Raw genomic sequence first — 10,321 nt, forward strand, 5'->3', positions numbered from 1 at the left:
GTCATAAGACGTAATTATTTTGGATCATTTATCTTCTCTTTTTATAATCCAAAATAACTCGCTTCTGCATATTATTTCTGATTAAACTAATTTTATTTTCATATTACCAATTTGTTGGAATTTCTGGAATTCTATTAACATTATTGAGTTTAGCTTCGGGTCTAAATGTATTTTGTAGTCCAATTCAGTTTTGACGTCCAAATTCCAAATAATTTCAATGACAATCACCTGTTGAATTTCTCTTTCTCTTAGAAATAATTAGATATGAGTTTAAAGATACCCCGTGAATAAAGGAGTTGAATTACCGAGAAAGAAATATAAGTATTACAGTGTCGAATTTTCAGTTTTAAAATTCTTTGAAGTATGGATTTTTTTCCTTTACTGTTTCCCAACCCCCATACCTTCCGTCTTACAACGGTACTCTACTGTAAACTGACAGGAGTCTTGGTTATTCAAAGTTTGATATGAATGCCATTTGAATAACATCATACAAATAACAGCTCTACTCTTGGTACAAGTCCAGAAATTCAACTACTCTATCACTCTTTTCCTTCTAAAGAAATACTTCCAAGATAACAGAGGGGAGAGAAATTTTTTGTAAGAATTAAACTACTAAAATTGTCGGCATATTTAAATGTGTTAAATGCAGAATTCAGACTGCGCTTCACGTACAGATTATTATCCAAGTCGAACCAGTAACCAACAGGACAATTTGCATAACCACAACTCATCAGAAGTATAAAAGAAAACCTCGAATTTCTTTTAATTCAGAATAGTTATTCGGACAGCATCCAATATGAGATTACTATGCCCAGCGGAAAAGTATTTACTATCCTTGATTTCATCTTTTGACTCTTGGCAGCTCTCTTAATACATTTCTCGCTGCCATCAAAGTCCCAAGCTGCACCTCAAAGATAAATAGCAACACATTCAGCTATATTAAAAACGGAATAAGAATAAAAAAGTCACCTAAGTAGATCCTATTGTTTGGAAAGTTCAAGTTTACCTGTTTCCCAATTTAAGTATCTTTTTCTTTTATTCAACTTATACAGATTCAATTTATGTATCTTCTCATCCTTCATTTTCGACCTCCTCTCTACTTAAAATATATATTCAGAATTATGTTATAAACAGGACATGGAATGAATACTGTGGTTTCAATTATCATTTATCCATCACATGGACAAAACTCTCAAACTCCTACACTCGAAAATTGTAGCGCAAAGCTAATACTCCATAAAAGATGACCACATTGCAGAGAGTATATCGAGCTTGTAAAGCAAAGCAAGGCCATTCTGCAATTCTACACCAACCACAAACATATCTTGAGAAAGCTGTGTCATAAGACTTACGATCTCTACACCAATGCCAACTTAATTAAGACAAATTACAATGTGAAACAAAGGATACATAGCAGTTATAATAATTAGCAACGATCAAGGCATAATTTTTGTTGTTACACTCAAAATAGGTATGTGATTGACCGGGAGTCCTTTCCGGGTTAGACTTGTTTGTCCATGCAAGGAAGTGCGGGATCTAGACAACCTCTAGTTTTAGATGAATGCCTACTTTTCTTTCAACGACAAATTACTATGTATTGGAATGACACCTGCCTGAAATTTGAATAGCGGGATAGATACACACAGTGTTGTCAAAGGCGCGCTTAAGCCCTGAAGCGAGGCTCAAAACATGTTGATCGCTTAGCCTCGCTTTGTGGGCGCTTTAGTATTGCATCAAGCCTCTAAGGCATACTATTCCTTGCCAATGAGTGTAATCATGAATGAAAAGACGACATTAAACAATTAATATTTCACTTTATCATAATTTTTTTCCAATTTCTTTGTCCATATATTTGTTATTCATGCTTATAATTATTAGTCTTGGACTACATATAAATATTTTTACTTTTTTTCCAGTTGCGCCTTTTTTCATTAAAGCCTACGCTTTATTTGCGCTTTGCGCTTAAAGCCCCGACGGACCTTAGAGCTCTTTTGGGCTTTTCGCCGTTGATAACACTGGATACACATAATTCATATAGCCAACCCCAACTAGTCTAGGATCGACATGTAGTTGATTAGTTATTGAAGTAAATTGTAAAGAATCTATAAGCAAAAAGCTGCTTATAAGAAGTCCTTTTACTATCCGCAAGATATTGGGAACATCACGAAAACATGATTAGCTGATCAGATAAAGAATTCCTAAAGCTTCACAGCCACCTACCTTTTGTCCCCTAACGGCTAACACCCAGTCCAATCCCTCACCTCCTTCTGCTTGTGGTGATACCAGAGGTACCTGAACTAATCCTAGTTTGCTTCCTCTTCAAGGTCGGTGTAAAGCTATTATTCTTTCTTTTTATTAACTGATTATCACTCTTGTTTGCCCTGGAATTAGATTCTCATCAGGCTCGCTTAGATTCAAGCAGTGACAAACCCGCCTTCCTGTATGTTTTGACAATCTGCTCAAGTCTATCATGTTCTATTGGGAAAAAGCCAAAACAGCTATACTGGTGACCCTTCTTGTCAATAAAGTCAAAATAAAACGAGGATTCCTCCACTTGTAGCAAAATGCCTCAGTCACCAGTCACCGGTAAGGCTGTAGGGATGCAAAGATAAGTGTATGATGCATGGCATACTAAACCAACTAGAAAGACATGACTTGTTAAATAATGAATTATTACAACTAAAGTAGACCATTAAATTGGATTATGAAGGGGCGCTATTTACAACTGCAGCACCAACTAGATAGCTTAGTGTTAAACAGCCCCGTGGTCTTCTGACTAGAGCATCAAGTTTGTGTAACCCATCCAAAGTTGGTCATTGACATGATTAACATTTTTCAGAATGGATTAAATCCAAATTAATCCATCAAATTTTGGGCCAAAATAAATCTTATCCCTTAAACATGCTATGGCATTTTTGTGGCTATAAAATCATGTCTCAAAGGTAAAATGAGAAATTTAAAATTACCATTTTTTTTCTAACTATAGAAAGTATCATTCTCTTTGGAAAAGATTAAAAATGAAAAAGCGTCACATGAAAATGCACAGAGGGAGAAATTTCCTAACTAAAAAACGCAAGAGATAAATAAACGAATCGAGAGAAAAAATTATTTGACCAAATTGTAACCGTCCACTTGTAGATTCAGAATTTCTTCTGTCAAAAGCCCAATTAGCATCACTATTACATTCCAAAATAGAAGATGTAACATTTGCAATGCAAACCATAGTTTAAAGTATGCTTCAAATATTTCATTATTTTACTAATGCTTTTCCAATGCTCATGACTAGGATTACAAGAAAATCTACTAAGCATACCAACAACACATGCCATGTCTTGTTTAGCCTAACTCAAAACATCAAATTACCAATTATTCACTCTTCTTGATTAACCGGATCATTAACATTAGGCTCAGGGCACTAAGTTAGTGTGAGGATTAAGAGGAGTTTTACTTGGTTTCCGGTCAGAATGATTGAATTTTCTAAAGTATTTTCTCAGTATAAAATGATTGTGTGAGAATATCAATTTCTTTTCTAACTACTTTAACTCCTAGTATACATCAACAGGACCTAAACATGAATTTGCATTAGATATTGCTCAGTTTCATAAACACATGCTATGTTAGATCCAAAATAAGCAACTCATAATATATAAAGATATAAGAACTTTATAATCATGTGTGTGTTTTTGCCTTCATAGAAAATACACTCTTCTACTTTACCACACTTAAATCCAATATAGTTAATCTAAATTTTTCATACCATTATCTTGTCTCTTGGTTAAGACCATATAAAGATTACCTGAGCTTTCATACCTTGTATTCTTCTCATTTCACCACATAACCTTCAGGTTGTTGGATATAAAAATTTCATCTAACTCACCATTGAGAAATGTCATTTTGGCATCCATTTGCGGAGCTTCTTCTTTTGGCTATAACCTTTTGCAACTAGTGTTACTTTATAACTACCTATACTCCCATCAGCTTTAACTTTTAGAACCCATTTACAACCAATTGCCGAAGTATTAGGAGGAAACTTTGTCAAAGTCCAAGTGTTATGATCATCAACTTCATTGTATGTCTTGAAGACATTTTTACATGGAGTGACATGGACTGCTACTCCTCTTTTTTATCCACCATATGAATTTAGGTAAGAACGACCACCATGTTATCATCTTCATCCATGGAATTGGCTTCTTCTCTCTTACCTTTGAAAATTTTACAAACTCTAACCAAATGCCCGTTTTACCAAATTTAAAGCAAAGTTCTCTTTTCTTCTTATTAATTCTGCTCTTGGATTCAAATCATTTTTCTTTTCATTTGAAAAAGTCTAGTTTCCATTGTGAAACCCGTTGACCTTGGATTTAAAAGATATAAAGGTGGAATCTTCTACATTGTGCACTTTGACCTTTTCATTATTAACAAATATATCTCTATTCCTAACTTCATTCTCAATTTGTGTTGAAGTAGTTGATCCAAATTCAAAGGCTTGCTTATGCTTAAATTTAATTTGTTAATCTTTACATGAAGGGGGAAGTTAAGTTTACCAATAATTATAGATACTGCAAAAGTTTCAGAATAATAGGAGTAATAGATACTTGTTTTTCATAAACTGGAAGCCTAAGCTAATGAAATCAGTTAGTTCATACAAAAACCAATGTTTTCCCTTGTTAAATTATATCCAGGCATGATTCCTCTTCCTTAATATCCAACTTTTTAACTAAGTGTCACAAATCTAAAGAAACTAGACATTTTGGGAAAGAAGTCAAGAGTAGATTGTGCGAGTCATTACACAAAAAGAGTAAAATGCACCAGGAGCACACAACTGTAACTAACATACTTTTCAGCAACAATTATTTACAGAAAAAGTACTCAAAGTAACACACTTTTTTTACTCATTTGTTTTGATGGTTTAATAGATACTTAAATCAACAATGATATAGTCAGAAAAAGGAAGGAGAGGATAAGGGGAAGAAGGAAAAATTAGAGCATCCAGTGTAAACCAGAACAGCAGAAAAGAATGAATGCCGGATAAGAACAGAAAAAACAAAGGGGCTAATAAGAAGAGTGTCGATGCCATGGGCAGACAGGGAATTTCCAAGGAAGAAGAGAGGACGAAATGCAGAAGCAGTGAATAAGAGAAAACAGGACGTACCAAAGAAAGAAAAAGAAAGCGGAAGAAGAAGTTGCTGACGCAGTAGCTTGAATGCAGGATCCTAGGAAAGAACAGAAAGGCAACAAAGGATTAATGAAGAATAGGGAAACAAGAAGATTCTTACACATGGAGAAGGAAAGAAAATCAGAGGGAGAGAAAAAGCCACTTGGATCCATAGAATCGCTAGTGGTCTGCTAGGAAGGAAGAACATGAATCAGGGGCAGACAGGCAATGGCTTGCACTTGCAGAGAGAGAGAGAGAGAGAGAGAGAGAGAGAGAGAGAGAGAGAGAGAGAGAGAGAGAGAGAGAGAGAGAGAGAGAGAGAGAGAGAGAGAGAGAGATCCACTCCTATGAACTGTTGTTGTGGAAACGGGAAACCAAAAAGTAAAATGTAAGTCAAGATTGAAGCAGCTCCTAAGTCATAGCATATAACATAACAGATGTAGAATAACACAACTCAGGCATGCATACATATATAGCATTAATAAAAGCGTATAAGAAAGAAAATGAATCAATACAATAAACATAAGGAAAATAGCCTGGTACTCGGAAGACATACAAATGAGATATTGTTATTTTGAATGAAAAAGAGAACATAAATGATAGTATGAATAAATTAAATGTTGCTTCATTTCCAAACATGAGGAAAAAAACAAACCTGTGTATTACTACATTGATAAAAGATCAAGAGCACCATCGAGAGCTTTAAATCAATGCTTGAGTTGGCGCGCGTTCCATCTTCTTCTCCTCTATTTTCTTTTGCTGACCTGATTGCTCGTGTAGTATTTTCCAGTTTCATATCTTTGAAGGTTGAATACATCAGCCAAGCATTTTGGTATTGCTTGAAGCTTCCAAAAGATATAAGAACAAGCTGCTTTAGCCCACAAAGTTGCAATTCGAAGCCCTTGAGTTTTTTCAAGTTTGTCCTCCGATCTACAAAACTATGGACACCATCAATGAATCCCATTAATACATTCTCTTTCAACTCTAAGACTTCAAAGAAATCGATTTCTCCCACTTTAGTCAGTTTGCTCCACTCCAACTGGGCACCATAAAGGGTCAGATTCATCTGAATCTTCAGAAGTATGAACAACCAAGGCCACTGAATCATGTTAACCACTCGGCAAGAAGATATGTCAACTTAATGCAATGAAAGTATTAATTAGCTAAAGTTTCTAGAAGATGATTAAAGTTGGATTTTGCTTTTAAAAAAGGTTTTCAAGTTTGAAAGTTGCTCAAATATTGAGTTAGAAGAACAAGGAAAAATATGATGGACTACCTGAGATCGTAACTCCACTATATTTTTCAGAATAAGTGGTAGTCCACTATATTTTTCAGTTATGATTTTTCCTTGTTCTTGTAACTCATTACTTGAGTGCAACTTTTAGACCTGAAAACTTTATTTTAGCAAAATTCAGCTTTCATCTTCTGAAAACTTTCTCTTACGGAGATTTGCATTAAAATAAGTTGTGACATTTTCTTGCCGAGTGGTTACCACGATCATAAGGTTATTCATACTTTTGAAAACCCTGAGGAAGCTGACCTTCTCACGAACCAGTTAGAGGGGAGAACTAACTAATGTAAGAGAAATCAATTTCCTTGAAGTCCTAAAGTTGAAAGAAAATGCATTCATAGAAGCCAGAGTTTCCTAGTCTTGTGGATTGAAGGACAAACTTGAAAACCTAGAGGGCTTAAAATCGCAACTTTCGTGGGCTAAAACATCTTGTTTTTATATCTTATTGCGAGCTTGAAGCAGTTCCAGAAATCTTAGCTAATATATCAAATATTCAAGATATAAATTGAAAAATACTACAAAAGCATTCAGATCAGTATGGCACATGTTCTTGCCGAGTGGTTACCATGATCCTACGGTCTTGGTCGTTCATACTTCCTAATTAGCAGTATTGATAAATGAGTGATAAGCCCCTTGAGAACAAGAACTGGCTAAATACGATTGTAAACCAGTAAAAAGAAAACAGAGCGAGCCACAACAACATCATTTGATCAATCACTCATTTTGTCTTTGAACCAAAACATAAAAATTAGACTTTCTATAACACAAAGGTTTTCGAATTTTGTTGTCTAAACACATGGAGTTCAGATTAAACTACAAATAATCTACTCATGAAAATATCACTTTCATGTTCAATTACTGTGAATAAAACAGGAAAACAGGACTGACAGAGATAATAAAGATTCAATCACCATCACCTGAATTACCAAACATGTATAAAAATTAAGTTCAGAATTGACACAAATAATCAGTTGTACATGTTGCCAGAGTACCAACTATTTTGAAAATCATAGATTATGCCAAACATACTTGGACATCAAACAAATGAACCCAACAATTTAGTAAAGCCTTAAAGCATCCAGTTCATGTTTAAATCAAAAAAAGACAAGTAGAAACCCTCTCACTGCCTATCAGATGAATGTCTCAACTATTCAAAAGACGAACCCAGAGGCAAAGTCTCTGCTAACGCAACTAAACCTCAGACAATTTCTTCAATTCATCTCTACAATTTCATTAAACCTCACAAACTATTTATTATTTCAGGAGTCAGTTTACATTATTTGAGCCCACTCACCACCTTTAAATTTATTCTTTGGTTCAAGATCAATTCAAATCAAAGCCCAACTCTTCTTCTGTCTCAAAACTTGGCCCAACAGATCTCTTGTTGTTCTCCACCACGTGGCCCATTTCAAATTCTCCAACTCAAGTTTATGAAATTCCCAAATTCTTTTAGAAGCTTCATGTATCAATCTATCAACGTTCTTAATATCGAATCAAATAAACAGGAAATCATCAGCACCACAATTGAAGACACAACATTTCCAAGTGAACATGAGGAAGCATTTGATATGTTTGAACAAATCATGATACCAGCTCCTTTTGCAATACCAAGACAACTTTGACCCTAGAATTTCACCAAGAAATGGGCTTTGGGCCCCAATCAAATTTCAAAAATTTCTTGCTCTCGCCTGTGACACTTGAAAAAAATAAATAAAGATTCAGCACTACTATACTTCAAGACCACTTGTAGAATAAAATACAGACCTTACCTCTACCGTGTGAGGTAGAAAAATATGACATAATTGACAATTGAATTTACCTTATGACACCTGTTGCTAATGAAACCTATTCTAATCAATTGTCCCTAAAAAACAAAGAGCAATTGACTAAAGGACAATCCATCTTCTCATTTTATTTCCGCAAGCCTATACGTAAAACAATTCCTCTTCGGCTCAACAAAAATCACAATTCTTAATTAAAAGCCCAAAATCTATTTATTCTCTAATTCAGAGACTCTCAAAATTAAACTCATCAAAAGCCCAGTAGAACTACATGTCATTAGACCCATAAGCAAAAAAAAAGTCAATTCGAACCCTGATTTTAATCTTCATGCAACCCCATACAATTGCTCAACTCATTTCACCAAATACTCTGCATCTAAAATGGTATTTCGAACAAAACATTCTTAACCTGGACTAAATATGCAGGAATGTCAATTAATTAATTATCAAAGCCCTGATTGCCTTCAAATTCAGACCCCTCGCATAACTAGAACACTGAGTTATTGCAAGATAACTGTAAGAAATATTTGCAATTTAAATCTGCACAATGACTTGGAACCTTTATTAATTGCCATAATCCTCAATGTAGTGATAAACACAGACTGCAATGATACTAATTTCTAGAGCAGGAAATGGACATATATGTCCCGGTTAGGAGGTGTGAGCAGTTGGCTCTGGCAGGTACGAAAAGGGGTAGAGGGTGGCCTAAGAAGTATTGGGGCGAGGTGATCAGGACATGACGCGGCTTTAGATTTCCAAGGACATGGCCCTTGATAGGAAGGTGTGGAGGTCGAGCATTAGGGTTGTAGGTTAGGGGGTAGTCAAGCATTTTTCATCGTTGTATCAGCTAGTGTGACAGTGTTTTGCCCAGGACTGCTAGGTTTTTGTAGTTATTATTATTATTAATATTATTATTGCCCTTCCATTTATTTGATGTCTCTTACGATGCTGATACTATTTTTCTGATTTCTGTTGTTGTTACGTATCTATTGTCTCTGAGCCGAGGGTCTCCCGAAAATGTCTCTACCCCTTCCGGCTAGGATACCCTCCCCAGACCCTACTAGTGGGATTCTAGTGGGTTGTTGTTGTTGTTGAAATGGACAGATATGCTAAAGGGGTCGTGTAATCAGCAGCCACCTACAACACATGGATACCCTGAAACGGACTAAAGACTTTACTAATTCAATACCAGACTTAGATTGAAAACGAGAATGAAACTGACAATTTTAAAAGCTAGGTTTCAACTCTGTTAATTTAATACCAGACTTAGATCCATGCCCTATTCATGTGAGAACACTCGAAACAAGGATTAAACTAATCTACAGAATGACATAGAGCTGTCAAATTAACATCATTCCCTTCTTGGCTTGGGCCCAAAGACTGATGCCCAAAATAGCAAATATTCTGAATTATTCTTAAACACGCTTGGACAGTGAACTACGGGGACTAGGAGGCTGGTATCATGCTTTAATTCAAAGAAAACACCACACAAAGTGATAAACAGAGAGGAGGGAGGAATGGACGTTACCAAAAAAATCGATTAATAGAAAAGAATCCCAGCAATGCCGGAAATTTCAAGTTGCGATAGGCACTTGGAAAAGAAATCACGATCAGAGCCTCCGGTTTCTAATCGGAATCCATCTCAGAATCAGATTGTAACCTTATTTGTGTATTTCGTTTCTCAATGTACAAGAGTATTTATACAAGAAAAGGTGTACCCGCCTACTTTTGTGTAAACAAATTGTACTAGTTGTGTATATACCCAGGAAAAACAAAATATAGAAAGAAGCAAAAAATAGCTAAGGCTGATACTATTTTGCCACGTACGAGTTATAAAAAATCTCGAACACATCAGCTGTTATTTATTGGCAAGATGTAATCTCGTTCGTCCATTGCTGTTTTGCAAGGCGCATGTGGTTCCACGTGGATCGATTAAACTTGGAACTAAGACCAAGTTAACATAATTTTGACTCATAGAAGCTCTCCAAATTGGACATAATGTGAACTTCAAATGTTTCTTGATGCAAATTCATCAGTTGACCTTTTACTTTTCTTAGCGTGCTTATTACTAGTCAGCAGGTTTACTATAGTCCTGCC

At 35.4% G+C, this 10,321-nt stretch overlaps 1 long non-coding RNA gene across 1 annotated transcript; it reads right to left on the reverse strand.

The window, feature by feature from the left end:
- Window positions 1-582: 582 nt before the first annotated feature.
- On the reverse strand, window positions 583-10,050 carry LOC107774720 (uncharacterized). Its single transcript, XR_012708557.1, has 3 exons — window positions 9,753-10,050; window positions 5,808-7,040; window positions 583-901 (listed from the first exon to the last, which is right to left on the reverse strand). It is a non-coding gene; the product is annotated as an uncharacterized LOC107774720 (long non-coding RNA).
- Between the last annotated feature and the right edge of the window lie 271 nt (window positions 10,051-10,321).

The sequence above is a fragment of the Nicotiana tabacum genome, chromosome 4 (genome assembly GCF_000715075.1).
Source record: "Nicotiana tabacum cultivar K326 chromosome 4, ASM71507v2, whole genome shotgun sequence".
Taxonomy (NCBI): domain Eukaryota; kingdom Viridiplantae; phylum Streptophyta; class Magnoliopsida; order Solanales; family Solanaceae; genus Nicotiana; species Nicotiana tabacum.